This window comes from Mauremys mutica, chromosome 2 (assembly GCF_020497125.1).
Source record: "Mauremys mutica isolate MM-2020 ecotype Southern chromosome 2, ASM2049712v1, whole genome shotgun sequence".
NCBI classification, from domain to species: domain Eukaryota; kingdom Metazoa; phylum Chordata; order Testudines; family Geoemydidae; genus Mauremys; species Mauremys mutica.
Window position 1 is genome coordinate 68,908,041 of NC_059073.1, and position 26,834 is coordinate 68,934,874.

Here is a 26,834-nt window from a genome sequence, read left to right on the forward strand (position 1 = left end):
CAGTAAAGTACATATGGGCAGAGTATTTCCATTCTAGAACATCTCTAAGCATTCCTTAGAGGCTCATCAAATATTCCCATCGAGCAGTGTTCTTACATGGCTTCAACCCCATTTGAGCCTTTATCTTTCCAATTAAGCTGCATTGATTTACACTTCAGGCTTGTTTAAAAAAAACCCACTCCATGGATGCAACTTCTTACGATGTAGTTCTAGAAATTCCTTGCAACTCAGGAGTAGCTGTTAACTTCAGCACTGATATTTGTCAGTGTGTTACAGCCATTTGAAATTGTTACACACCAGATAGAAAATCCTGGGTCAAGGCAAATAATTTTTCGCCTTCCTCCGAAGCATGGGGCAGGGGTCGCTTGCTTAAGGAGTGGGTGGATCAGCTTATGTGGCCTGCATCTTGCAGGAGGTCAGACTAGATGATCATAATGGTCCCTTCTGATCTTGAATTCTATGATTCTATGATTCTATGAATTACATTTGAATTGGTTCATCAGGTTAACGGAACTCATGCTGCAGCCCATCAGATAACATGGACATCTCTGCCCTCTGATTAGCTTATTTGAGGTAAAGGATACCAGTATAATAGTTCTGAAATGGAATTTAAAAAAATCAGAACATTAGTTTAAAATGTTTAACTTTAGGCCATCCCTGGCCAAAAAATACTTGGTGGGTGATATTTCTGATGAAAGCAGTCAGAATACCTGATTACATCTATATCAGTGACTGTCATGATTTCTGGTCCATGAAGGTAAATACTGACGTTCAGAATTTGATATTTGCTTTCTGATGATCACATTTATCTTAAATCTGATATATTTGAAGAGTACAGTGCCAACAAAACCTCAGCTACCCCAGCTTCTTACGTGTATTAATACATGTTAGCCATATAACTAAAAAATAAAAAAAAGGGTTGATTCTCCCCCCATTGTAGCAAATACTTCCCAAAATATTCTAAACAAGTAAAGGCCAGGTTGTTCCCAGCTGTTGCATCAGATAACAATGGATGAATTGTTCAGAAGCACCCAGGAAAGCCGGTAAAATGTTTTGGCATTGACTGAGCATTCCAAAGGAGAGAAACGTAAGCCAAAGAGGCAGACTTCATGATTTTGTCCTTGTTTTCTGTGCAGGAGCACAGGTAGGCAACTACTTGCATTGCCCACACATGAAAAACAAACACACACACACACACTTTTGAATTACATGTTAAATAACACAAAAAACCATGCTACTGCATACAAATATCAGTTTAGTTTAATACAGGATTGTAAGAAGGAAAAAAAAACCAAGCAGGAAGAGAAGAAGAATGGATCAGCTAATCCACTTCACAGCAAACACTTGAAAGTTGTTAAGAGCAGTTTCAGGGCAGGAAAAGGCATGAGAACCAGAAGAAAGAACTGTGGCAGGTTTAAAAAAGAAGAGACTCGGGACAGGGGAGGTGAGAGGAGTTGGTTGAGTGGACCAGATTGAGAGACAAGGCCCCAGATAGGGGTGTCTGAAGAAGTTAGGCTTGCCTAAATTACCACAGTAAAATAGACGTGTTGTTTTTAACTCCCCCTTTTCCTCTTAATGCTTTGTTCCTACTCTTAAAAACAAACAGTATTTTAGTTTTAAGAAGGCTGTTTGATCACTATCTTCACCACTGGTCACAGACGCCCGAAGGGAAGAGCTTCTGGTACTGAACCCATTTGGACTTGCTGGGACACAGAGGATGCTGTAGCCCAGGGCCTGGTCTACGGGTGTGAAAATGGCAGAACTCCATTCCAGGAGAGGTAAAGGCACAAGGGCTGTCTCCTGAGGGGGAGGCACTCCGAACTGAGATGAGACAGAGGTGCACCTAGCCCCACAACTGTGACAGTGGCATCTTGTGAAAAGATCAGGTTTGAAGGTAGGGGTGCCAGGTGCGCAGTTTTCGACCAGAAAGTCTGGTCAAAAAGGGGACCTGGCACTGTCCCGTCAGATGTACTGACCGGACACCAAAAGTCTGGTAAGTGAAGGGGAGAGAGGTTACCCAGGGCTGCCTCCTACCTGCTAGCAGGCTTCATGTCAGGCTGCAGCATCTCTTGTCCCAGCCCCAGAGCAGAGGGAGCCCAGCTGGCCGTGGGAGAGAGGTGGAGACAATCCAGCCACGGGGTGGGGGAGAAGTGAACGGGGTGGGGCCTCTGGGGTCAAGTTTTCAGTCAATAGAAAGTTGGCAACCGTATGAAGGTAAGCATGTGTATTTGACCAAAAGCAGCTCTGGTAGCTACTCTCTCAAGTAGAGCTCACTGTGCCACTTCAGTTCATAACATGTAATGGGTGTGTGGGGAGGGGGGGTTGCTTGTCTTTGCAGATACAGTATATGCCTTTTTACTTCCTGGCTTACTGCTTGAAAGATGGTTATTTATCTATAAACAGTCTATTTCCTGTAAAAAAACCAAACAAACAAAACCACCCCATCTATTTTCTACTCCCCTTTCTAATTTTCTTGCCACACTTAGTTTATTCATTTATTTTGATTTCAACACACAGTATAACAAGAATACTTATCACAGGCTCTAGCAAATAACTGAAAATGCAAGCCAGCTAGGAAACAGACAGTAACAAACCAACAACCTCTCTCTACACAAAAAAAGTCAGTCCACAAAAATAGAGTCTGCCCGTATCAGCTTTCACAAAATCCTACCCTGCACCAACAAAAGGAATCAACCCCCAAAATCTTAGCCTGCCCCAAACATCTGTCCAACACATGGGATTTACAGTGTATATTCATAAGTTACTGGACATATCTGAGCTCTCTTCTTTGCAGATCATCTTCTCCTCATACTTGAAGTGAAGTCATAGGGCTACGTTTGTGATATCCCATTCATTTCCATGGAAACAGATTGCTATTTCACAAACAAAGGATTATGGCTTTCCTGCTGGATAAAGAGAGGGAGAAGCTGGGCTCTGAGGGAGAAAGCTTGTATCAAAACCAGCAATATACACAATTATTAGCAAAGTAAATCAGTGTTCGTAAAATTTTTACACATCCACCCTTTCCCACCCACCCTCCACTATGAAATCCCCTTTAAATGCCAATTTTGATGCTTGAAATGAAGTGCATGGTTGCACTCAGGCTTCAGTAACAATTAGTGATACATAATTCATCACAACCCTCACTGTCTATAGAAGGCATTATTTCAAGACACCACTCTCCCCTGCCTGTCTCCCTGCTCATCTCTTTCTTCTCATGCTCTTCCAAGTTCTCACCTTCACATTACTCCACTCATAATAAAAAATCTAACCACCCCTACATGTCCTTCTCACATGCTTCTCTGCCTTATACTCCTGGGCCTCCCTCCCCACACAATCCACTCTGACAGTCCTCTTCAAGAGCCTCTTTAAAACACATGCCTATCCCTAGAACCCACGATCACCTCACCCCATTTACTGAAAAAGATGTGCCAAAAAAAATCCACACAAAAGCATCCACACAAATACAAATCCACACAAAAAAAAATCCACACAAATACAAACAAAGGGGTGGAGGGATTGTGTGGCATATTTAGATTCTAAACTAGTCCCAGAAGCTGGGACCTTGGTCCACATTCTTTGGCCTGGCTGACTGTAATCAGTACTTCACATCGTCTTTATGTTTTTTCAATGATGGGGTTAGGTTGGTGTAAGCTAGAGTTGCTTGAAGGGTGTTCTAATTCACACCCAAATACTGACTACTGCTGTGAAAGTAGAATGAATTATGTTGTAAAAATAAGAATGGATTAAAGAAATGTTGTATGTACCTTTAAGCAGAAATAAGAAATGTTGAAATACAGGTGCCAGGAAAAGAAACATTAGGCATAAACAATGGTGCTAATGGCGAAACATTAACAGAAGATGGGTAATAGTTAGTAAGGAAATAAGAGATGCATGCCTAGCCCAGGTAAACTTATCTGATTCTGCTTCCTTTGTTAGCTTGTTAAATTCTCACCCTTTTATCTGTATAAATAAGATAGTTTGTGTCTTGCATGGTGCTCACATTATCTAGGTGTTATTAGCAGAGCGCTGTGCTAATAAAACAGAGTGGTCTGACAAACTGTGAGTCCTGAGTCTAACTTTGACACTGCCCAGGGCTATTCAGGCAACTAGGGATTACTGGAGGCACTCCAATCCAGCCATGCCTTTTTTCCACCTTACCACACCCCCTCTGACAGGGAGAGTGTGATATAAAGCCACTATGACAGCGACAACAACTGTTTAAAGAGGATCCTGAGAGAAAGGGGGCTGAATCCTCAGTTTGACTGCTGTGTGCCACCACAGTGGCACAAACATCAGGCCCTTTGTCTTCATAATTATTTGTAAAGAGCCTAGGACACAATTGTTCTATACAAATACTTAAATAATACCCCCTGCTTGTATGCAGCTCTGAATCAAGTTAGGATAGGTAGCCAGCAGTCCAGCCATCTCGCTAACCTTTAGAAGTGCGACCTTGACATAAAAGGTAAGAAATCCTTTGTTCCTTTTGTCAGACACCCTCAGCTGCCAGGAGTATTTCACAGGATCAGGACCTTTGTTTTTAAGCCCTATGTTTTAAGGCAGAGACTGCTAAGCCACCTAACCTCACCACTGGTCTGTAAGTAAGAGTGATATTTTCTCTGTAGGATGAGAGATCTTGTAGAAGCAGTGCACGGGGAGATATTGATCTAGCAAGGCTTAGAGCCAAGGAAACTTACCCTTGGGGAAAATCTTATGGAGAAACAACCGTGTGTGGCTGTGTGTGGGTAAGAGGCAAGGGAAGGGGGATGTTTTTAAACAAAGAACAGACTACATATGGTAGACCAAAATCAGAACTGGAGGGGCATAACGGCATAATAATAAGCCCGTACATGTAAATAACTCATTTACAAGCACGTAAATCCCAGCTGGGATTCAGTGATACAGAATTTGCAAATGAAGTCCAAGGCACAGTGAGTGAGTGGGCAAGAATGTGAGTGACAGACTAACTTTCAGAGGCCAAGAGGACACTGACACAGCACTTGGAAGAGGCAGCAGATAACTCAGGGGAACAGAGGCAGAGAGAGAGACAAGGCCTGGAAGCTGCTCAGGAAACAGGAAAAATCAGAGGGTCACACATATGGTGCAGGGCCTACTCCCACCTGTAAGAGAGAGGCATATAAAATATTGATGTAATTTAAATGTTATATAAATTTGGAATTTCTTATAATTAGGGCTGTTGATTAATGGCAGTTTATTCACGAGATTAACTCAAAAAAATTAATCATGATTGTGATGAGTTGTCCACCCCCACTCCAGGGTGCCACCTGATATACTGGGGTACCATTGAGCTCGCCAGTTCCACCAGTCTGGGTTTGCTTACACTGCCTGCTGAGCCAGGCTCTCAAACCTCCTCTAGCACACACACAAGTAGGGCCACACCCAGCTGCAGAAAGACACAGACACTGAGATCAGCTCTGCGCGGAAAGACTCAGCTAAGGAATTACCCAGCACTCAAGTGCACACCCCCTCTGGAGTGTAAACCCAAAATTGTCTTGTCTTGCACTGCACAGAAATTTGTACAGCGTAAGCTCATGAAATTCTCCCCCTCCCTCAATGTGGAGAAAGATATGCACGGCTTTTTGCCCCTCTCCATCATGAATCGCACAAACAGGTTTATAGAAAACAAAAACAAGTTTATTAACTACAAAGGATAGATTTTAAATGATTATAAGGGATAGCAAACAGATCAAAGCAGATTACCTTGGAAAAGAAACAAAAACCTCAAACTGAGCTTACCACACTATATAGGTAGGATATAAATTATAAAATTTTCACCCTGAGTGATAAACAGGCTGGCAGATTCTTAAGGCACAAGTTGCTTTGGCTTTTCCAGGTTTTCACACACAGGCTAAAGATCCTTCTAACCTGGGATCATCAATTCCTACAGTTCAGTCCTCGCCCCTCGGGTGTTTCCCGGTGTGTTGTTGAAGGGAGACTCAGGTCACCTCATGATGTCATTGTCCCCCTTCTATATCTTCTTCCCACTTTCTGGAAAGCTCTTTTGCTGTTTCCTGGGTCAAACAGTTCCCATTGGGTAGTGCTGTCTCTGAGAGGTTTCTATTGTACACAATTCCTGGGGTAAACCTTGTGCTTGTGTGCATTTCCTCAATAAGCCATTAACATTGTTTGGCCTTTTTACTGTTGTACCTGAAAGGCTGCTTGTGGGTGTTTTCAACCTCACAACATGTTTCACTAACACATACATAGCCAAACTTCATAACTTCACATACGACGATAGCACATGCAATTCAACAAGATATTACCGTCTAGCAGATCAAGACTTTTAGAATGATACATCACAAGATATATTTTGTACAAAACATATCCTACTTACATGATAATGGTAAATACTGGGTGAGGGTGTCACAGCGGTTAAAAAAATTAATTGTGATTAATTGTAGTTTTAAGTTGCACTGTTAAACAATAGAATCCCAAATGAAATTTATTAAATATTTTTGGATGTTTACAAGCAAAAGGCCAAGACTGAGGCCCAGGGCTTCCGATGAAAGAAAGAAAATTGGCCAAGCTTCTTTCTTCAGAGGGCACAGGCTAGTGGTACACTCAAGCCATTCTTCAACATGGAAGTCTGGGAGCACTAGGTCTCCTCGTTTCAGAATGCCACCCCAACTGGGCTGAGTTCTTTCCTTTTAAGGACCCTCCCCCAGGCCCAGCAAGCCACACAGATGCAGTGGGTTGGAGCTGAGTGTGATCACAGGAGTTCTTTTATCCTTCTTGACTGGGGGAAGAGAAGGTTATCTTCTCTACATTATGATTTGGGGATGAGACGTTTGCCTGGAGTTTATATATTTTTCTTGCCATCTGACTGAAGTACATTGTGATCTCCATTGGTAAGTGAAGGTTGCTGATTGGCAGAGTAGTTTATTTGTATATTAGGATTAATGTTGCTGGGTAGTTATTGCAAGTCGAACAATTGTCAGGATGCTCAGAGCCTTTGAGTGGGTGTTCTTTTTAAGGTGCATGTAGGGAGCCAGGGTGGCTTCCCTCCGAGCCTGAGGGTAAAAAGCCACTCTCTCAACCTGAGTGGGCGGGGCCAGGCCAAGCTTGCTCCACCCCCCGGAAGGGGAGGGGTGGAACAGGAAGTACAAAGGGCGGGGCCCTTAGCTCAGTCAGGGCAGCACCAGGGAGGGAGGCAGATGCAGACTGCACGCTGCTCCCTTCAGACCCTGCTGCCACACCAGGGGAGGCCCTGGATCAGGGGAAAAATTGAGCTGGAGGAAGGACTGGGCCTACCAGGACTGCCTGCCGCCGAGTACTCAGACGAACTGGAGGAGCCAGAGCCAGGGGGAGAGCTTGAGCTGCCAGCAGCGGTCTACCCGGAGGAACTGGAGGGACCAGAGGGACGCGCAATCGGGTAGGAAGTAGCCCAGGGACAGAACGACACTGCGGTGAGTCTACGTTGCGGACAGACCCCCGCTAACCCAGCGGCGGGACCCTCGTCTCGCCCCGGCCAGGGCCCTGGGCTGGAACGCAGAGGTGTAAGGCGGGCCTGCGTTCCCCTACCCGGCCAGTCCACCTCAGGAACCGGGCCCCGACAGCGCCACAGACTCTTGCCGGCGCTCCCCTGCCTGAGGGGCGCGCCACAGACTCTTGCCGGCGCTCCCCTGCCTGAGGGGCGCGCCACAGACTCTTGCCGGCGCTCCCCTGCCTGAGGGGCGCGCCACAGACTCTTGCCGGCGCTCCCCCGCCTGAGGGGCACGCTACAAACTCTTGCCGGCGCTCCCCTGTCTGAGGGGCGCGCTACGGACTCTTGCCGGCGCTCCCCTGCCTGAGGGACGCGCCGCAGCCGTTTGCCGGTGTTCCCCCTGCCCCGGGTTCCTTCCGAGACCGGGCGGGACTCAGGCCAGCCAGGGGAAAAGTAGCTCACCACCGCCCCTAGCGGTGGTAGGCCAGGCGACGCAGTTTACAGTGCAAATCTAAAGAAATAAAATACTTTGATAAATAAATACCTTTCTGAATCTAAAATCCTCATTGCAAATCCTTGAATAACTAAATGAATTTGATGCAATTTTCACTATCAACACCTAACATGCATCTTACACCACTATTTAGACTGCAAATGAATATAGCATATCTGTAAGTACTATGATAAATTGTTCCTGGAAAGATAGCTGTTTATGCTATTTAACTGTCACAATTATATTATTTAATGTACATGAGGCAAAGGTTAACAGGGATGCTATTTTATGATGGGCAGAGATTTAAATATGGGAGATATGAAAATGAATGATCAGAACAAGTAATTTTTTTTAAGATTAGCTCTTCTATTAAATAATATTACTTAGCACCTAATAGTTTCAGAGTGCTGTACAGACATCATTAACTATTTAACCTCCAGTTCACCCAGGTGAGATAGCTAGGTTTTGTTATCCCCATTGTATGGATAGGGTAAATGATGCAGAGAGATTAAGGCCAATATTTTCAAACTCTGGTGCCTAAGTGAGGCATCTAGATTGCCAAGGAGTTAGTTCCTCTACACTCTCAGAGTCTCAACCACAGACATCACAAGACTTGTCCAGAGCTTTTCAGTACACATTTTGTTTTGCTGAGCAACTCTGGTGACAGACAACTTCTACATTAAACCTAGATAATGTTATCAAGTGTAGCCAGGAGTGCCTGATTTGAAATCTTGCTTGTGCCATTGATTTGATTGACCTTGGGTGAATCACTTAAGCCAAGTCTTTCAAATTTGGGTGCATAAAGTTAGGCACTTAAAGAAATGGCCCATTTTTCAGAGCCTCCATAGTTCCCACTGACTTCAAATCAGGCGCTCTTGGTGTCCAGGCCTGAACACAGTCCCCTAGATGCTGCTGTTTCTTGATTAGCTATGTTAAACCTAGTAATTTTCTGTCATTAGGGCAGCTCACTGTACTGCAACATGTAGAAGGAAGCATTGTTAATTGGGAGACCTCTGTGTGGTTTCTGTGTCTGAGACTGCCAGAAAGTGTTAAATCTGTAATTAATTGGTCTTTCTTTGGATGTGAATAGGACTCTGAAGGCATGACCTGTACAACCTGGCACAGCATCATGGGAGCACTTACAGTGAAACTTCCCCTAGTAGGGTTTAACTACTTATGCTAAACAATCTGTTCCACCTTGTATTTAGCTGTGACATTCTGAGTACCTTTCCCAGACCCAAGAAATAGCTCTGTGTAAGTTTGAAAGTTTGTCTCTTTCACCAACAGAAGTTGGTCCAATAAGAGATATTACCTCATCTACCTTGTCTTTCTGAAAACACGGTCTATAGGTAAATAGCAGAATTTGATTCCTACAGCCTCTGGCAGTTTTATTCTCCAAAGCACAGTATTAATTCAAACAGTGGAAAATAAATGAAACTGACAAACTCAGGGGTCAAAGAAAGATTTCATCTTATGGGAAATGTTACATTTAATGGAACGTTTTTCTTCCACATAAACATTTAGTGTATCCAATAACAAGGAACCTTACACGGCAGAAATTAAGCAGCGTTGGCAGCAGGGTCTCTGCAGGTTTCCACAGCTCTGTTGCTGTGGAGTTAATCCTAACATAGGAGAAAAGATCCCTGCCTTTTTGCTTCATCCCCTGGACAACCACATTATATAAACAAATTGTTACTCCATTCCCATTGATGGAAAGTAGTGCACACCTATGGTGCCAGAAGGATTCAATTGAGCATGTGCCAAAAGAACAAATGGGCTCAACTAATTTCATAGGAGGCTGGATGACAACATCACAACACATTTGCCTTGATATGGAACCACGGAAGTTTGTCGTAAGTGTCTGCCAGGGATTTGCTAACAGGCACACTTAGTTTCTGGATCATGATGGTAGTAACACAGTATATTCATAATCATGGACCATTAGAAATCAAACAGATTTTTAGCATGCTCGCCTGAAACAAGCTTGCAATTCCTTTCCCAGATTTTAATACTTCCCCTTTTGCATGAAGGGCCAAAAAGAAGGATTTATAGTAATCTTATTTGCAGGCCCTGGTAAGGAAAAGTGTATAAAATGCTTTTATTTTTGATTTTTGCAGGTTCCCAGTAAACACAGTACAAGGCAGCAATGTGCAAGCACTGTTGATTAGGGACTTGGAATGTGTTATACTGCTGTACCTCATGACAGTCTCAGAGGTAAAGAAAGCAGGTTTTTATTTACAGTGCAAGCGGGTGCAGACAATTTAATCCCCAAATCCAGTGACATATAACACATATGGAATAATAAACAGATATTTCGAGAAAGATGTGGTGTTCACAAAAGTGAAAAGCAAGCTACTAGAGTTGTTGTGGGTATTTTTTCTCTGGCAATTAAGACTAAAGGAATCCCTCAAAAATCTCTGTGCCACATCTTTCCTCAGCCTACCTCTAAGATTCAGCTCACTATGCTGAATCGTCTCACCCTCCTCCCCACTTGTGAGGGGGACAGGAGGTATCAAAAGCGGGACCTCAGTTTGTGAAGGCTTCATTTCTCACTTTTCCCAAACCCTGAGGTCCACCAGCAAAATCCCAGATCTATTTTACTTCTGGAAGCTGACCCTTTTGGCCTTTTATCTGCACTGCATGCTAACCACAATTTGAGACAAAAGTAAACATTCACACAAATTACTAATATTAAATTCAAAGTCCTTTTCCTATTTAACTTAATGGTGGGTTCATGATACTGTGAAGAAGGCAAAAGAACCCTACCATGCCACTGCCAATTTGGCTGAATGGGAAAAATTCCTTTCTGACCCCCAACATGGCATTGGTTAAACCTGCAGCATCCTAATAAATACAGCTCCAATACTGCTACTACAGGGAAAGAGGATGGGGCAGCTAAAATTAAATTAAATTTTGGGGTAAAAGCCCCCAAATCCTCAGGCATGTGTTTAAATTAATGAGGGGGGAGAGCACAGAGCCAATCAGCTCCCTCTCCCTCTGGTTGTCAATGGGAGGCAGAAAGCTCATGGAGGCGAAGGTGCCACCACAGATTCCTCCAGTGTGCACCCCGCTTTGCCTCCTCCCCCGATGAAGTCCAGGTTTCTTTGTTTTATTACAATAAAAAAGTTAAGCTCTTGAAAGCAAAACAAAATGTTTTGTCTCAAAATGATTTATTTATTCAGTTATTTTTACTTTTTTGGTTCACTGAAAATTTTGAACAATTTTCATGTCAGTTTGACCCAAAATAGATTTTTTTTTTTAAATCAGGACTGGCAGCAAACGGAAAAGTCAGTTGTTCACACAGCTCTAGAACTGAGGGCAGTCAGATCCCACCAGGGATGCTGGGTGAGGGTGTAACAGAAAAGCAACTGCTATACTGATTGAAAGGTACAGAGTGTACTTCTCTGCCTCAGTGTTGGTTCAACAGCCAGCAGGGAAGGAGGCAGAGTTGGTGTCTTGTCCTTTTGGGAAGTTTAATGCTGGTGGTGTGTGCTTAGATTCCTGGACGCTTTCTTCCAAATTTACAAACCTGGCATTAGTCTTTAAAAAAATGAAGGGAATGGCTATCCGTGTCCACGTTATAACTAAAAATAAATCTTTACAGAAAGGTAATGCTTTAATCCCTTCACATTCAGACTTACTGGCAGCACTATCAGACCTACACATTATTGCTTGACACACACATTATTAGATAGTTGGTCTGCAGAGATAAAAAGTGCACTGATCATTCAAGATATCAGTGTCTCAGCTTTTCAAATCATGTACCCTGTTTATCTTTCATTTGATCTTTCAGTAGGATATATTTATAAATAATTCTCCATTGTTAAACATTTTTTGGAACAGCTAAGAAAATGGACTTTAACAATAGTTGAAAAGTCCTTAAATTGGGTAAAATTGGTATTTCTTTGATAACTGAAAGCATGAAATGTTTACATCTAAGGGTCTCCTATTTAATTTCATTTTAATAAGGATAATAGGAATATGTTAAATACCAGCTGCTCATTAAAAGTATATTAACTGTATATAAACTAGTTTTTCCCTGAATTTTATTACTTCTGCAATGAGTCCCAGCCAAACACAGCTGCAGAGATTCACAATTCTTTTGGGAGTATTAATTGAACTGTAGTTTATTGAAAACTGTGTTAAAATTGTAAGCTATCACTTTAAATTCTCGGGTGGGTTTCCTGGTCCTGCTTGCAGACTATGGGGCTCTGTAGGAAACATGCAATCTAGGTCTCACAGTAGTCATTCCACAAAGAGCCAACCAACCATACTGCAAGGGGTGAGTTGTGCTTCTTTGCCTCAGAGAACAACCTGCCTTGTCTCTCTCTGGTTTTTGTTCTTGCGTGTTAAGGTTCTGGATTTTTAAGAAATAAAATAGTGTTCTGTTGCAACATTCCAGGGACTGTATTTTTTGTATGTGTTTTTATCTAATTTCTCTGTTTGCATTGCTGTGAACATTACATGAATCTTGCATTGGCTCTTACTTCAGGTGAACTAGGTCACCCAGCCTTACATATAAGCAAGTGTATATTTTTATTATTATAATTAGGGGGCAGATTCTCATCTTTGATGCACAATGCTTGTCTTTCTGAAAAAAAAACAAACAAATAGAATGGGAGTGGTACAGGACTCCTTACTCCAGTTCTACAATTCTCTACTGAGAATTCCCCTTATAGTGATCTGTCTGAGGCCTAACACATAACTTTAGGGCCATCAAGCAACTTGAATGCAGGGAGAATATGAGCTTGGAGGAGCAAGAAATTTGAATCTAGGTACTTGGGGAATATTAATATAAAACAAGATGCATGGGCACAGAACATAAAATTTTATAGCTGGGGAGACATAAGCCTGTAGCTTTAGGAAAACACAGTAAATGGCTGCTGTAAGCAGTGCTATGGTATCGTTCAGCAAACATTTGTCAAACACTTCCATTCAAGAACAGAAATGAACAGTAATGTGTTGGGACATGTCCCCCTTTACCACCTCATGTGGTTGCTGCTACGCTAGCAGTCAGCTCATGAAGAATGTTCCAAGCATGCAAGATGCCTGGTAAGTGAAGGAGAATAGAGATAAATACCTTGTTAAGATGATCTAACTCTTTTAAGAGAAGGCATTTTAAAGGGTATTGCTACAATATAGCAGCTACTGCAACACAACTACAGCCATAATGTAAATGCTTGAAACAAGGACATTATGAAGAAAGGGCCATTTGTATTCCTTATGGAAGATGTGGAGGATTCAATGGAATGTAGCTAGCTAGATTTACATATTATATCTCTCACTGTAGCATTTGAACACCTAAAAATAAAAGTGGACTGGAGTTGGCTTTTCCTCTAGAGATTTCCTTACAGGTTAGAACTTTTTTTGGCTAGTGCTGGTTGCTGCCTGTTGCCTCTTGGAAGATTTGAGAATCTTTGAACTGTGCATTTATTTTAAGTGAGTGCCTTTGGTTAGCCCCATTCTCTGGAAGGTTCTTCTTGTGAAATATGCAGCTGAGGATGATTCCTGATTTCCCCTTGTGACATACAGAGGCACTATCCAGACTAGAGGGGGGCTGAGTCACTCCTGCCCTGCAACCAGCAAAGCTCTAGCTTTTTTGCAGCCCCAAGCATGGCAGTCAGGCAGCCTTCGGCGGTTTGCCTGTGGGAGGTCCCTAGTCCCGCGGATTCGGCGGCTTGCCTGCGGGAGGTCCACCGATCCCGTGGCTTCGGCGTACCCGCCGCTGAATCCACAGGACCAGTGGACCTCCCACAGGCAAGCCACCGAAGGCTGCCTGACTGCCACCCTCGCAGGGACCAGCAGGGTGCCCTCTGCGGCTTGCTGCCCCAGGCACGTGTTTGCTGTGCTGGTGCCTGGAGCCGCTGGTGCCTGCAACCTCAGGTGCCTTACGATATCTTGCTGAAGCAGACCCCTGGGCCACTCACAACAGCGTTCCAGCATGCAAGCGACATCCTGAGTGTTTGTGTGTAACTGCAGCCTGCCACTTACTGCCTGGCTCTCACTAGGCTTGGTTATACTGCAGGGTGATCCCAGTCCCAGTCCCTGATTTCCTGTACCTTCTAGTCCTCTCCTGGACAGAACAAATATATTAAATCTGTTATTCTTTTAAGGGAATAATATGCCAGTTTATTATTTTAGAGTAACCCAGACACTTCAATTTAAATACCCTGGATTAGATAAAACAGTATAACAGATTTATTAACTACAAAGGGAGATGTTTTGAAGTAATGAGGCATAAAAGTTAGAAATGGTTACAAGAAAAATAAAGATAAAATGCTTACTGGTGCCTAAAACTATATTAGATTCAAACAACATTTCTCACCATATGTTTTCAGCAAGGTTACTGACTAAACTCTTCAGGTCAGGATCCTCCCACATACACACGGTCCAACAGCGATTTCTTTTTGTCTTCTTAGGTGCAGAGAATGCAATGGGCAGGGGGGGGAGAGAGAGAGAGGGGTGTCTTGGGGTGTTTGCCCCTGCTTTTTATAGTTAGTCCCCTGCCTGAAAAACATTTCCAGCTGACAACTGAGAGACTAAAAGTCTATGTGGAACAATTTTGCCTGCTGGGTTTTTCCCACCTGTTTGAGATTTCTTTGTTTTCTCTTCCTGCTTGATGACTCTGTTTACTGCTTAAATACAAATTAAGGCAAGAACACAATCCTTTGTTTAGGACAGACCTGTTTTCAGCCATCTGTTTGGGCAGGGCTGTGGGGTTTGGAACATGTGTTAATAACTTCACATACAATATTGCCACACATATTTTATCAGGACAATACTGACCAGCAAATTATGAGTTTTTAAATTATACCTTACAAGGCAGCTCTTGTACAGAGATTATAACAATAGAGTCCAGGATGTGAATACTGGGATGTATTCCATCACACTCCCTCTCCTGATTAAATCCATCATCATTGAGGCCTATGTTAGAAGCATCATTTTTCCAACCATGGAGGAGTGAACAATTTCTGTCCATCAAAACGGTTTCTTAGTCAGCTTGAGAGGGCCATTGTTGTGCAATGCAAAGCAAACCCTTTGTCCGCCACTAGTAATATACCTCCTGCCAGTGGAAATCATAGTGGCTGTAATGTGGAGTTGTGGGGATGAAGAGATTTGAACTAATAGGGGCTTGCTCAGTGCTCGCTCCCTTTGCCAAACTAACAAAGGACCCAGCTCTGCAAATACACGTGAGTAGTCCCATTGCAGTCAACTGGACTACTTATGGGAATAGAGTTAAATATGTACATAATTGTTTGCAGGATCTGGCACAAAATTAGGCATGGGTATCTACAAAAATCTGTGGAGATGCAGATTGTGTAGATCAAGGGTCTCAAACTCAATTTACTTCAGGGCCAGTGCCAGTCCTCAAATCCTCCCAGCGGGCCAATGTCATTCATGCTGCCCAGAATCTGCCCCCCAAAAAACTCCGCCCTACACCTGCCTAAGGCTCTGAGATGGAGTTTGCGTGGGGGAGGAGATCTGCAGGGATTGGGGTGCAAGCTCTGGGAGGGAGTTTGGGTGCAGAAGAGGTGAAAGGTTGGGTTCTGGGAAGGGCATTTGGGTGGGGGAGGGGCTCTGGGGTGCAGGTTCTGGGAGGGAGTTTGGGGGCAGGAGGCGGTGTGTGGGAAGGGGGTGCAGGGTCTGGGAGGGAGTTTAGGGGCTGGGGTGTGTGAGGAGGGGGTGCAGGCTCTGGGAGGGAGTTTGGGGGCCAGTCCAATTAATTCAAGAATTACTAATTGCAAAATAGGAGTTCTTTTACTTCTAGGTAAATATATTCAGATTCAGATTTCCATCAAAGAATCATTGCTTTTCATCCAGAAATATGTTGGTGATGGAGTTATTAGTGAAGCAGGTTATGAAAAAGTCCCCCATGACTGATGTATAATTACTGCACATAACTCAGCTGAGGAAGTTGCCATCCAGCAAGGAAATATCAATGGAGAATTGGCACAAGGTATTAGAACCTGTCTCCATAAGATAACTGAGTGGAATTATTTTTGGGAGAATGAATCTTCAGTCTCCTTACAAATAAAAGTGGCAGAATTAATTATTCAAATAGAAAAATCTCCAGCAACCACTAACTTCCTGTTTAGAGGATCTCTGCTTTATTGAACTGGAATTAGCCCAGTTCAAATCTGAACATAACAATTGCCTTTTAATTAATTAACCCCCTAATTATATGCATGGATGCATGGGCATAATTAATATATACATGCCCCATCTGTATTCAGTACAACAATGATTTTAAGACAATGCGATTATTTGCATTTTTAAATGACTGCTAAAATTATCAACATTTCAAAGTTAATACAAATGTAAAGAGGAATAAATGTTTTCTCTCTTGTATTTATTGTATTCCAGTGAGAATAAGTAGCTAGAAGAAAAATCTAGTGTAAATAATTTTTTATTAGGTTGAGTTTGACGGTATCCTATTTAACATTTTAATGGCTTCTTATAATGGAAACAGTCTTTTACAATAGAATAATATGGTGTTCTTCTTGAGCAGAGTCCTTTCAGAGAACAGAGTTGGCTCACACTGATATGCTATCTAGTTTTAACTTTGGTTCTGGAAATGGCCACTCTCTTGGGTCACCAATGTGCCAAATATTCAGATGTGGAATAAGTAATAAAGTATTTCAAATGTCCTAGACCAGTGGTCCCCAACCTTTTTCGTCTGGCGGGCACCAGACAATGAGCCACGGAGGACCGTGGCGGTGGACGAGCATCCACTGAAATTCCGCCGACAAGCGGCAACGTCAATAAGCATCGCCGCCAAAATGCCGCTGACAAGCAGTGTCATCCAGAGGCGTCGCCGCTGAAATGCCGCTGAAAATCGGTGGCATTTCAGCAGTGACACCTCTGGATGACGCAGCTTGTCGGTGGCATTTCGGCGGATGCTCATTCGCCGGCCAGTATGTGGGTGCACTTAGATGCCCCAGCAGGCGCCCTCGAGCACCATGTTGGGGACCCCTGTCTTAGACTCTAAGGTGCCCTTCCTCAGTCCTGAGCACTGATACTTACATGATATGTATTGCTGTCAAAGTCTGTGAGGCTAATCATATGAGTAAAATTATCACAAGCTGGCCCACAGAAATTAGAACTCAGCTGGAAAACATGTATTAGGCCATCGAGGATAAAATCCTGGCCCCATTGAAGTCAAAGGCTAAACTCCCATTGACCTTAGTAGAGCCAGGATTCTACCCCCATATATTCCTTTGACAATGCAAGACTTTTCCCAACACTATATTTTCCAATACTGTGTCCAATCCAATAATCAGAAATGGGGCTTCTACCACATCCCTTGGAAAGTTATACCACAGTCTTATAGAATGAATCGCACATGTGGTCTGGCAGCATGCATTTTCTCTTTACTGTCAAACAGTTCCAACATCTAAGTGAACATCTCTTTATGCCATCCTAAAACAATGCAAGTTCTCTGAAGAGCACATCAGAGAATGGAAATACATAGACTGCAAGTAAATAGACTCAAGAATAAAGTACAGCCATTGCTTTTAATAAGAAAAAATATTATAGTAATTTTCTAATTAGGAAAGCCAGAAGGATGAGTAGAGAGAATAGTTGCTAACTAGAGAACATCTTCTAAAAATCTTTAGAAACACATTGTTATTCCAACCATAAATTTTGGAATACTACTGCAGCCTTAAAGATACAATGCATTTCAGGTTACAGATATCTCACCTATTTATATTTTTTCCTGCAGGAAAAAATAATCCCATTGCAGCTAGAGCTGTGTGAAACTTTTAAACAAAATATAAAAGCAGATTAAACTCAGTCTTCACTTCATGTTTTTGTATTTACCCAAAACGTGAGTCCGATGGCTTACAGAACTTTTAATAAACCTGGACCAAAGTTTTGAGCAAATGTGAGATTAATTTATGATTTCACATAGAAACCTTGATATAATTGTGGTTATGTATGGTTTTGATCCAAAACCAGGCAAAACTTGTGGGGTTTGTCTGTGTATCACTGAATTTCAGTACTGTTTTAACCCCAAATGGGTAGCAAACTCATCTGGAACAACAACAAAAAAAACAACCTCAGCTGAAAACCAAAACAACTGAGTTTAACACAGCTTCAGCTGCAGCATGGAGAATTGTCTTATGACATTGCATCAGGGTGTGACAAGGTATATCAACCCCGCACTGATCCAACTGGGGTTAACGGCACACTGTGGGCCAAAGAGGTCATGCCCACTCACCCCTGCTGCACGTGCTCAATGTGCAGACAGGATATAAACTGGAGTGGCCCAGCTCAGTCTGGGCTCGCTGAAGAGGAGAGTGGATGCAGGCTGCAGGCACCAGCCAGGAAGTGGCTGGAAGTACAGACCGCAGAGGCCGAGCCAGTGGGATTGACAGCGGAACCCCCACTGATCCTGGAAGATGAGAGTCGGAAAGCCGATGCCTCCAGGAGAACTGACAGAGCGGCAACCAAGGGTAGGAAGCAACCTAGGGAACATGACTGTTAAAATAGGAAAAAGGGGCCGAACCGTGGACTACCAGTTTCACGGGACCCTAGGTAGGGACATGGTGGAGTAGGGTGGGCCCGGGTTCCCCTACCCAGCCACACACCTACCGCAGAGTGTGGGCACTGTTCAAGGACTCTGGCTGCTGGGCCATGCTGCCCTGAGACCAAGGGCAGCCCCAAGGACTTTGGCCGCTGAGCTGCACTGCCCTGCTTTGTAGGCTAGGACAGCAGCACCTATTCTAGCCACTTGAGCCATAATCCTTTATTTGTTGCATGTGACTGGACACCCCATGATATGTATTTACCCCACGACAAAGGGTATGATGACTAACATGCTGCTAGGGATACCCAGAACTGTGAGTCACTGTTACACATCTCTGCCTCAGTAAGAGTGAGTTTTGCGAGAGTGTGTGTCAGTTCCCTGCCACACCAGATTGTCTTCCTTACCAGCAAACTCCTCAAGGCTCTGCCAGCTCAAACCTCACCTAGCAAGTAACATTCAGTGAACTTCAGCCCCAAAGCTTCTCAGGGATATTTCTCTGTAGTGCTTAGCCCCAATCACTGTGCATTCATAGAAGATATCAAGTTAGCTGTTCTGTTAAAAAGCCAGTACCTCACAGCTTATTCATTTAACTGGGGTAAATACACCCCTCCCTTCAAATACAGCCCTGGATTGTTTTACTTTTAATATAAACTAAGTCATTAACAAAAGAGCACGGATTAAGTGATACCAAGTAAAAGAGAGAAAGGTAGAGATGGCTACAAGCAAATAAAAGTGAAAACATGCATCTAAAAGTCTAAAACTTAATCTACCATGATACAATCTTTGTTTAAGATGGTTTCTTTTACCCACAGTCTCCTTTCTAGTGTTTTTTTACTGGCCAGGGCCCATCATATAGAGATCAAATTGCTTGGTTTCTTTGTCTCTTAAGGTGAAGGATAAAGATAGAGTCTCTCTCTGTTCCTTATGTTCCCAAGGGGATTTCTTTGTCTTACAAATCAGGAACGGAAGCCCTCCTGGGGACTCAGTCTCTCTGGGGTGTAGGAACTGTGCTAATTCTCTCTCTCTTGAGTTAAGGAACAGGATAACCTCCACCAAGCCAGCTGAATAGCTTTGACTGCTAATATGTAAATTGAGATAACCCACTTTCCTTTAGCTAGTACAGACCTGTTTATCACCTTAGCCTACGCTAGGATATCTTGTCTTAAACTTGTTGTAGTAACATGAGAGGGAATTCATAACGTCACATGGAAGGTTAACACATGCATTTTATAATGATATTAATAACCAGTGTGTTAGTAGCAGAATACAAGGCGTATTTTGTGCAAATATTATTGCATTAGTGTAGAGCATGAATACAGGGATGCCTGGGGTCACAATGACATCACATTGTGACACAACAACATGAACTGATTAAATGTCTTTATGCATTGATGCTACATCATGATGTCAAGACACCTGAAATTACCATAGAGGATGTAAGATGCTGTGTACATTGGGATGGTCCTGCCAGTCTCTGGACCTGTGGCATTCCTATTGCAAACGTGTGTGAAATCTGTTTGGTGTCTAAGGGCATGTCTACACTACAAGAGTAGTTTGATTTAACTTAGGTCGAATTTGTGGATTCGACCTTATTGAAGTCGAATTTGTGTATCCACACTAAGGACACTAATTCGACTTTGTGAGTCCACACTAACGGGGCAAGCGTCGACATTGGAAGCGGTGCATTCTGGGCAGCTATCCCACAGTTCCCGCAGTCCCCGCTTCCCATTGGAATGCTGGGTAGAGCCCCCAATGCCTGCTGGGGGAAAAATGTGTCGAGGGTGGTTTTGGGTAACTGTCGTCATTCAACCGTCACTCCCGCCCTCCCTCCCTGAAAGCGCCGGCGGGAAATCTGTTTGCGCACTTTTCTGGTCAGTGACAGCGCGGACGCCACAGCACTGCGAGCATGGAGCCCGCTGCGATCATTGCTGCACTTATGGCCGTTGTCAACTCCTCGCACCTTATCGTCCACCTCTTCCACAGTCAGCTGCTGAGAAATCGGGCGAGGAGGCTCCGGCAGCGCGGTGAGGACATGAAGTGTCAGAGTGGCACAGACCTCTCACAAAGCACGGGACCCCGCGCCGCGGAGATCATGGTGGCAATGGGTCATGTTCATGCTATGGGACGGCGATTCTGGGCCCGGGAAACAAGCATGGACTGGTGGGACCGCATAGTGCTGCAGGTCTGGGATGAATCACAGTGGCTGCGAAACTTCAGGATGCGTAAGGGCACTTTCCTTGAACTGTGTGACTTGCTGTCCCCTGCCCTGAAGCGCCAGGACACCCGGATGCGAGCAGCCCTGAGTGTGCAGAAGCGAGTGGCCATAGCCCTCTGGAAACTTGCAACGCCAGACAGCTACCGGTCAGTAGCGAACCACTTTGGCATGGGCAAATCTACCGTGGGGGTTGCTGTGATGCAAGTAGCCCACACAATCATTGACCTACTGCTCTCAAAGGTAGTGACCCTGGGAAACGTCCAGGTCGTCATAGATGGCTTCGCCGCGATGGGATTCCCAAACTGCGGTGGGGCTATAGATGGCACTCACATCCCTATCCTGGGACCGGCCCACCAGGCCAGCCAGTATATTAACCGAAAGGGCTACTTTTCAATGGTGCTGCAAGCACTGGTAGACCATAGGGGACGTTTTACCAACATCTACGTCGGGTGGCCGGGCAAGGTTCATGACGCGCGTGTTTTCAGGAACTCTTGTCTGATTAGACGCCTGCAGGAAGGTAGTTTCTTCCCGGACCACAAAATAACTGTTGGGGATGTGGAGATGCCTACAGTGATCTTCGGGGACCCAGCCTACCTGCTAATGCCCTGGCTTATGAAGCCCTATACAGGCGCCCTGGACATTGACAAAGAACTCTTCAACTATCAGCTGAGCAAGTGCAGAATGGTGGTGGAGTGTGCTTTCGGTCTTGCACTGGAGATCAGACAAGCGGGGCAGGACAGCAGAATCCGTGTAGCAGCCAGGCCTGGTAAGCCGTAAACTTTAGGCTGCTTAAAAGTTAATGGATAGCAGTGCCCTCCTGCTGCAGGCAATCTGGAAAGCATAAACTCTGACCCTGTTCCACCCCCTCGCGGCTGTCCCCGGGAAAGATCCCTGTATGCTTCCCCTCTGCAGCCTCCACCACGTGGCTGTTAAACGACGCTTATTGTTATGCAAAGGAAAAGTGAAGCATTCCCAATAGTAACATTACACTAATTCCCCTAATTAGATGCAGCAGTCGCCGAGCGAGATCACCCTGAAGCAGGTCACTAAGAGAGACAGAGAGCGCATGCTGCGTGAAACCCTGCACAGACCAGGGCCCTATGCTGCCATGCTCGTCGAGGCAATGCTCCCACTGTACGTGAGGATAGCCTGGCGTGGAAGAGTGTGCTTCCACGGAGCATCCAATAAGGCACCTCTCCCCAGGAACCTCCTGCGGAGGCTTTTCGAGTACCTCTACGAGAGCTTCGTGGAACTCTCCCAAGAGGATTTCTGTTCTATCCCCATATGCATTGACCTTCTTTTCATATAGTTTTTATTCCTGTTTTTTAAAAAATAAATGTTTACATGTTTATAGCACTTACCGACTGATCCTTCCCCTGATTCAGAGTCCGGGTTAACGGCCGGGGAGGGTTGGTAGGGGATCTCTGTGAGGCTGATGAAGAGATCCTGGCTGTCGGGGAAAGCAGTATTGTAAGCGCTGTCGCCTGCCTCGTCCTCCACAAACCCTTCCTCATCTTCCCCATCCGCGAACATCGCCGAGAAACTGCCCGTCGACACTATCCCATCCTCAGAGTCCACGGTCACTGGTGGGGCAGTGGTGGCAGACCCACCGAGAATGGCATGCAGTGCCTCGTAGAAGCGGCATGTCTGGGGCTGGGCTCCGGAGCGTCCGTTTGCCGCTTTGATTTTTTGGTAGCCTTGTCTCAGGTCCTTGATTTTCACGCGGCACTGCGTTGCATCCCGGCTGTATCCTCTGAGTGCCATGGCTTTGGAGACCTTCTCGTAGGTCTTTGCATTCCGTTTTTTGGAGCGCAGCTCCGAAAGCACAGACTCATCGCCCCACACAGCGATCAGATCCAAGACTTCCCAGTCAGTCCATGCTGGGGCCCTCTTTCTACTCTGAGATTGCATGGACCCCTCTGCTGGAGAGCTCTGCATCGTTGCCGGTGCTGCTGAGCTCGCCCCGATGTCCAACCAGGAATTGAGATTCAAACTGGCCAGACAGGAAAAGGAATTCAAATTTTCCCGGGGCTTTTCCTGTATGGCTGATCAGAACATCTGAGCTCAGAGTGCTGTCCAGAGCGTCAACACAGTGGTGCACTGTGGGATAGCTCCCGGAGCTTCTAAGGTCGATTTCCGTCCACACATAGGCTAACTCGACATAGCCATGTCGAATTTAGCGCTACTCCCCTCGTCGGGGTGGAGTACCGAATTCGAACTAAAGAGCCCTCTAGGTCGAACTAATTAGCTTCCTGGTGTGGACGGTTGCACGGTTAAATCGAATTAACGCTGCTAAATTCAACATAAACTCCTAGTGTAGACCAGGCCTAACACACATACCTTTTGACTAGAGGAATAGACCTTTCAGTTTTTAGACACAAACTTTGCCCACTTGCAGCTTTTAATATGGGACTAAAAACTAGGCAAAAAATGCTTCAAATACATGCAGTGGTTCCCAATCTCTTGTTTCATGACAACTGTGTTGGAAGAATTTGCCTCAGTAAAACTCCCAGCTGGATCTCTAATTTAGTCCATCTTTTAAAACTATTCACTGACAAACATTAAGAAACGGCAAATGTTGGTGTCAGTGGCTCTGGCAGTAGCCAAACAGATTATTCTGTGCAAATGGAAAACTGAGACTCTGCCTGTATATTGTGAATGTCTAAAGGAATTTTCAAATACAGCATTCACACTGAAACTATCTCCTTGGTATAGAATGGACTGAAAAAAAACCCCATTTGGGATAATAGGCCTGAATTGTATAAGTAGATACAGAGATACAAAATTACTTTAGTACATCAGGGTTCATTTGGCAGATACTCCTATTTCTATAGTAGGTTGTGAAATGCTTGTCTTCCCTAAGAGCCTTCATAACGTCAGTATTTATTGAAGTTTTACTTAGTGGTTTCATATATACAGTAACATCTGTTTAGAACACTGATATTTTTATTGTTCTCTATATGCTGTTATATTTTTAAATATTACTACCAATATGTTCTTGGATTATTCTTGCACAATACTTAGAGTGTTGTGTGTGGAATTTTTTGTATATTCAGAAAACTTCAGTAAAGATCATAATTGGAAAAAGTGTCAGGCATAATCTGCTTTAAAGTGGATTTACACCTCCTTTCCTCCCTCCCCCCATCATCAGTGCAGATTTCAGGTTGCTTACACTGCTGACAACCCATGAGGTACTAGCCTTTAAGTGACGGAGTCTAGATTTCCATTACTGTAGCTCTTACGGTATGTCTACACTGCAATAAAAGACCCATGAAATGGTCATGGCTGGCCTGGGTCAGCTGACTTGGGATCGGGCTGTGAGGCTAAAAATTGCAATGGGCATTTGGGCTGGTTCTGCAGTGAGGGCTCTGAATGTGTGGGGCCAGGTGTGGGGGAGGGGCAGGTGGATCTCAGAGCCCGGGCTCCATCCCTAGCCCAAATGTCTACACTGCAATTTTTAGCCCCAGTGAGCCTGAGTCAATTGACCCAGGCTCTGAGACTCAGGGCCACAGATTTTCTGTTGCAAAGTAGATGTGCCCTTAGAGGCGTCAACTGCCACTGGGGGTCCATTGTACAAAGAGCTTACAATCTAAATAGACAAGACAAAGAATGGGAGGGGAAACTGAGGTACGGAGGTATGAAGTGACATGCTCAATTAGAGCCAGGAATAGAACTTAGGTCCCCTAACTCTGAGTCCAGTCCCCTAACACTTGAAAAAATACCTTCTCAGATGTCATTCTTCAGATAAATTCTTACCTGTTGGTTGGACTCAGAGAGGTGGACAGACATACTATCAACCAGTATATGAGAACTTTTACCGTGACACCGAGAGGATGCTGGGCTCTTCATTGACAGCACCTGTGAGCAGTGATTGACGATAGCAACCTGTAATCCTAGACTGGAAAGAAAGTTGCAATGGAATGATTTTTATTAAGTTGACTGATTGCTGGTATTTTTGATTGTGTGATTGTTCTGTATATAAAAGGTCCCTCAGTTGGCACAGTTGCTTCTAAACTATAGGAAGCTTCCAGCCAGCTGGTCATAGCCTGATACAATGCCAAGCCTACTCTATCAAAGACATGGCAAAACTCCTGTTTGGCTTCAGTTGTGCAGATGTGTGCCTCACATATAGAAAGAAACAAGCATTCAAACAGGGCTTCCAATCTGGTGCCTGATGTTATATCCTTGGGGGCAGCCGGTTTAGGAAGAAATCACTTGAGGCCAGACAGCAGACAGCTAACAAAACCACCATTTTATTTACAGACACAGAGAGCTCACTCAGCCGGCTGAAGCTGGCTGAGCTAACCCATAATAATCTAACTCAGTTGCCATAGCAACAAAAACCATGACAACCAAATACACAACATATTCCTCCCCCCCTAATAAGAACATCCCCTAAATAAAACACACACTAGACTAGAGAAGGAGGGTAGACTGCCTCCATTCCCGGCTAAACCCTGGGGATTATTTTGTCCCATAACCGTGGGTTCGCCCTAGCTAAAGATCCAGCCGATGAGGAGGCCTTCTGTCTCTAGGTGGATTACGGCGAACTTCTGGTGTTATTGCACCCGAAAGCACTAGGGGCTCAGGGTTCGCAGCACGAACGGGTGAGGAGGTGGTATCAGCTCGTGCTGGGCAAAGGGGTATCTCAGCCGCCGGCAGTAATGGAGGAGAACAGTCAGGAACAGGTGACTCGTGATTCGGTGCCTCACCAGAAGAGGTGAAGTCAGACCCCTCAACTGCAGATGGGTCCTGAGGACTGGCATGACCTGGCAACAGCTGATCTACATGTCGCCGCCAGGTAAGATTCTCTGCAGTCCGGACTGTGTAGGAAACAGGTCCTGTTTGAGTGATGATTGTGGCAGGGACCCATTTAGCTCTGGAAGTATAATTCCGAGCCAAAACTGGCTGTCCTGGGCTAAAGATTCGGTCTTTTGCTCTGGGTGCCCGTCTGATGACTTGATATTGCTGCTGATGTTGCACAGTTTGTTGGGGTTCAGAAGGTTTCAGCAGATCAAAGCAAGTGCGCAGCTGTCGTCCCAACATTAGAAAGGCTGGGGATGCCTGGGTCGTAGCATGAGGTGTGTTTCTGTAGGAAAGTAAGAAGGTATCCAGACACTTTTGAATGGAGTGTTGTCCCCTTGCTGATTTCAAAGCGTTTTTCATTGTCTGCACAAATCTTTCAGCTAATCCGTTGGTGGACAGATGATATGGTGCTGACGTGATGTGGTGTATCCCATTTGCCTTCATAAAATTTTGAAACTCCTGAGAAACGAACTGCGGTCCGTTGTCGCTCACAAGTTGTTCTGGCAGACCAAAACGACTAAAGAGTCCTCGTAGTTTTTGGATAGTACTCTGCAGAAGTGGACTGCATTATAGAGACTTCTGGCCATTTAGAATGGGCATCTATTGCCACCAAGAACATGCTTCCTTCAAGGGGGCCAGCAAAGTCAACGTGAATACGTTGCCACGGGTTTTCAGGCCAGTCCCATGGGTGTAGGGGTGCCCACTGGGGTGCATTCCTCACACCCTGACATGACATACAAGCTTTTGCCTTCTCTTCAATAGCACTGTCCAATCCAGGCCACCAAAAATAGCTTCGTGCAATTTCCTTCATGCGCACTATTCCACAGTGACCGGAATGTAGCTGTTCTAACATCTGTGATCTCAGTGGTGGTGGAATAATGACACGTCTCCCCCACAACAAACAACCAAATTGGACCGATAACTCCAGCCGCTTGGACATGTAGGGAACAAGGTCGGATGAGACCGGAGAGGTTTGTCGAGATTTTCCATGCATCACCAGGTCCATAACTTGGGACAATACTGGGTCAACGCGAGTTGCCTTCTTTATCTGAGTAGCAGTGATGGGTGTATTCTCTACCTGTTCAAAGTAGAAGATTTCCTTTTGGGCACTATCTTGATGTTTGACCGGCAAAGGCAACCTTGAGAGGCCATCTGCATTGCCGTGCAGAGTGGATTTCCGATATTTGATTTCATATGTGTGTGGTGAAAGTAACAATGCCCAACGTTGCATACGACTAGCAGCTAATGGGGGAATGCCTGTATAGGGTCCAAAAATTGACGTCAGAGGTCGATGGTCTGTAAGAAGAGTAAACTTTCGCCCAAACAGGTACTGATGAAACTTCTG

At 44.6% G+C, this 26,834-nt stretch overlaps 1 long non-coding RNA gene across 1 annotated transcript in view; it reads left to right on the forward strand.

Moving 5' to 3' along the window:
* The first annotated feature begins 498 nt into the window (after window positions 1-498).
* LOC123362461 overlaps window positions 499-26,834 on the forward strand; it is a 34,986-nt gene continuing 8,650 nt past the window's right edge. Inside the window, exon 1 of the long non-coding RNA XR_006576454.1 lies at window positions 499-573. This is a non-coding gene — a long non-coding RNA (uncharacterized LOC123362461). The remainder of the gene's footprint in view (window positions 574-26,834) is intronic.